The sequence below is a fragment of the Limulus polyphemus genome, unplaced genomic scaffold, assembly GCF_000517525.1.
Source record: "Limulus polyphemus unplaced genomic scaffold, Limulus_polyphemus-2.1.2 Scaffold7728, whole genome shotgun sequence".
NCBI lineage: Eukaryota > Metazoa > Arthropoda > Merostomata > Xiphosura > Limulidae > Limulus > Limulus polyphemus.
In genome coordinates this window covers 16,223-20,220 of record NW_013673338.1, presented here as the reverse complement: position 1 = coordinate 20,220, position 3,998 = coordinate 16,223, and the positions used below count along the sequence as shown (strand labels likewise).

General features: G+C 37.7%; 1 protein-coding gene across 1 annotated transcript in view; it reads right to left on the bottom strand.

The window, feature by feature from the left end:
* The window catches only part of LOC106474823, a 17,516-nt gene that overhangs the window by 4,022 nt on the left and 9,496 nt on the right, over positions 1–3,998 (bottom strand). The gene's annotated exons all lie outside the window — the stretch shown is intronic.

Below are 3,998 nucleotides of genomic sequence, written 5' to 3'. Positions count from 1 at the left end.
ACATGACACCGCCCACTGATGGAAACCGTTACTACTGTGTGACAGTGAAACCTAAATGATATTGCTCAATGATAGAAACCGTTACTACTGTGTGACAGTAAAACCTACATGACACCGCCCACTGATGGAAACCGTTACTACTGTGTGACAGTGAAACCTAAATGACACCGCCCACTGATAGAAACCGTTACTACTGTGTGACAGTGAAACCTAAATGACACTGCCCACTGATAGAAACCGTTACTAATGTGTGACAGTGAAACCTACATGACACTGCCCAATGATAGAAACCGTTACTACTGTGTGACAGTGAAACTTAAATGACACCGCTCACTGATAGAAACCGTTACTACTGTGTGACAGTGAAACCTAAATGACACCGCCCACTGATAGAAACCGTTACTAATGTGTGACAGTGAAACTTAAATGATATCACCCAATGATAGAAACCATTACTACTGTGTGACAGTGAAACTTAAATGACACCGCCCACTGATAGAAACCGTTACTACTGTGTGACAGTGAAACTTAAATGATATCACCCAATGATAGAAACCATTACTACTGTGTGACAGTGAAACTTAAATGACACCGCCCACTGATAGAAACCGTTACTACTGTGTGACAGTGAAACCTACATGACACTGCCCAATGATAGAAACCGTTACTACTGTGCGACAGTGAAACCTGTCCTCACTTAGTACACCACATTATGTATTAGTAACAATGTAAGGACACGATTTTAAGACACGTGTTTGTTTATACAAACCATATTCTTAAAAATTAACTGGAGAAAAATCCAGTGGAATGATAATACAGTGCCATCACAAATACACTCCAATCAAAAGCAGACAAGTACAATCTGCTAGCCCAGAAAGATGAATACGGTAATCTTTTCTAAAAGCTCAGTCTTCATATGTCTGATCAGCTCCATTTATCAGATTTAATGTCCTTAGCCTTAAATATTAATTTGTTGTTTTTGAGCGAGCAATCCCCCATAGAAAAATTATAATCTTTATATGTGAAAATACAAGACATTAAACCTCACCAATGAACTCTCAGACATCCAACCTTACCAATGAACGCTTAGACATCCAACCTCACCAATGAACGCTTAGACATCCAACCTCATCAATAACTCTTAAACATCCAACCTCACCAATAACTCTCATACATCAAACCTCACCAATAACTCTTAGACACTAACCATCACCAATAACTCATAGACATCAAATCTCGCCAATAACTCTTATACATCAAATCTCGCCAATAAATATTAGACACTAACCATCACCAATAACTCTTACACATGAAACCTCACCAATAACTCTTACACATCAAATCTCGCCAATAACTCTTACACATCAAACCATCACCAATAACTCTTACACATCAAACCATCACCAATAACTCTTACACATCAAACCATCACCAATGACTCTTACACATCAAACCTCACCAATAACTCTTAGACACTAACCATCACCAATAACTCTTACACATCCAACCTCACCAATAACTCTTACACATCCAACCTCACCAATGAACGCTTAGACATCCAACCTCATCAATAACTCTTAGACATCCAACCTCACCAATAACTCTTAGACATCCAACCTCACCAATGAACGCTTAGACATCCAACCTCATCAATAACTCTTAGACATCCAACCTCACCAATAACTCTTAGACACCAATAGTTTTTGTAATCGTATACTCATTTTACATCCACCATAAAAACAATAGCAACAACTATGATTTGTTACATTATTCACGGTTATCTCTGACAAAATGGCTGTTTTAAAAAAGGTACTGTAGTTTATATTATAGCGAAGAGCTTCTGGAGATACAGACACTAATTTAAGGTGGTCTCTAATTTCTGGACGCGGACTCGCTACATTTATAACGCCGAAACAGCATATTAGGGACATTGAATCTCTTCTGACTTACGTGTTAATGTCAATAGGCTACCAAATTTCTCGAGCAACTTATTCGGAAATTTTATCTTTATTCTTATAAATATGTCCTTACAATGTTTCTTTCGTAACTGTCAGGCTTAGAATGCGCGTTTTGGAATTGTTAAAGCTTGCAAATGCATTAAATGAAAAACTTTTGTTTCTTTGTTTCAGCGCTACACTATGGGCTGAGGGTCGCGGGTTCGAATCCCCGTCCCACCAAACATGCTCGCCCTTTCAGCCGTGGGGCGTTATAATGTGACAGTCAATCCCACTATTCGTTGGTAAAAGAGTATCCCAAGAGTTGGCGGTGGGTGGTGATGACTAGCTGCCTTCCCTCTAGTCTTACACTGCTAAATTAGGGACGGCTAGCGCAGATAGCCCTCGTGTAGCTTTGCGCGAAATTCAAAAACAAACAAACACTATGGGCTATCTGCGCTATGCCTACTACGGGTAATTGAACTCCATATTTTGGCGTTGTAAGCCTGCAAACTTATCGCTGATTCACCAGGATACCTTGAATGGAAGAGATGGGTTTAAACAATAAAGTAAACATATGTTGTTCTATCCTTATACTTTATTGATAACTTATATGTAGGAACGCACTCTAACGGCAGCTGTAGCTAAAAAATCCTGGATTTGTTGTTTCAATTTGTAAAGTTATAAAACCTTTTTGGTTTCAGTAAAATTATAATGTATGCAATATTAAACCTTGTATACTTACTGTATTTTAAGTATTTTCATAAGTGGCAGTTACTTTTTATATGGTTGGCCTTATGTTGCTTTAATAAATCATTTCTTTAATAACCGATTGTGCATGTTAAAAAAAAAAAATGCCCCCCCCCTCAGTGGCACAGCAGCATATCTGTAGACTTACAACGCTAGAAAACGGGTTTCGATACCCGTGGTGGACAAAGCACAGGTAGCCCATTGTTTAGCTTTGTGCTTAACTTCAAACAAATCCTCTTTCCTGGTATTCGAGAAATTCGTTCCCTTCATCGCGTACACCGACATTACTAGGAAAATATTTATGTACTAAATATTTGTATACTAAATTAAGAGTGCTGAGTGTAGTTTCCTGTTTACTCTATTTCAGTTTTAAGTACATTCCGAACCCATAATTCTTATAGAAATGCGGTAAAGCTCTGAACATTTCCATTTTTAAAATATTAAAATCTTCGTTTTGGGAGGGTGTGCTATAACACCTAGGCCTTAGTGTAAGTACTTTCAGGAGCGTCGAGAGCCAGCAAGGGCCCCTGGACATACATCCTCGTCGGGCCCCCTTTCTCTCTCTTTTTTTAACATTTTAAAGAACTTATTAAAACTAAGATCCTAAATTAGGACAACAACGAGCTTATAAACAAACAAAATCATAGCAGCAGTCATTTTTACCTCACAGTAGAAGCGTAAAAACGTTAATAAAGTAACAAAAAATATCTATTAAATCTATAAAGTGACAACTATATATTAATTATTACTCAAATTATTATTTCAGTCGTTCTTAATGTATCAAGCGTCTATATGCAAAGAAAAGCCAAAAACTATGTTTGTTTGTTTTTATGATTAAATGAAGATATAGCCTAAAGATGCTTTGCGGGTTTACAGCATAACCTGTTGCTCCCTTTGCCTCCCCCCTCTGTCGGCGAGCCTGAGTACGCTAATGTTTGTCTGTTGAATTTTGCTCAAAGCTACTCGAGTGTTATCTGCGCTAGCCGTCACTAATTTTGAAGTGATAGACTAGAGGAAAGGATGCTAGTTTAAACCACCCACCGCTAAATCTTAGGCTACTCTTTTACCAATGAATAGTGGGATTGACTTTCACTTTATAACGCCCACACTGCTGAAAGGACGAGCATATTCGGTAACGGCGTAACTTGTAAATATCAATTAAAAACAGAATTAAGCTTGAAAATATAATTTGTTTTTTAAAAACTAATATAAAACTAATAGGGGTATTTATTTGAAGGTTGTATTAGGTCGTCCTAAAAGTAATGTCGCGTTTTGGAACACTTTCATTAACCACCACCCAAAAAACGAACATCA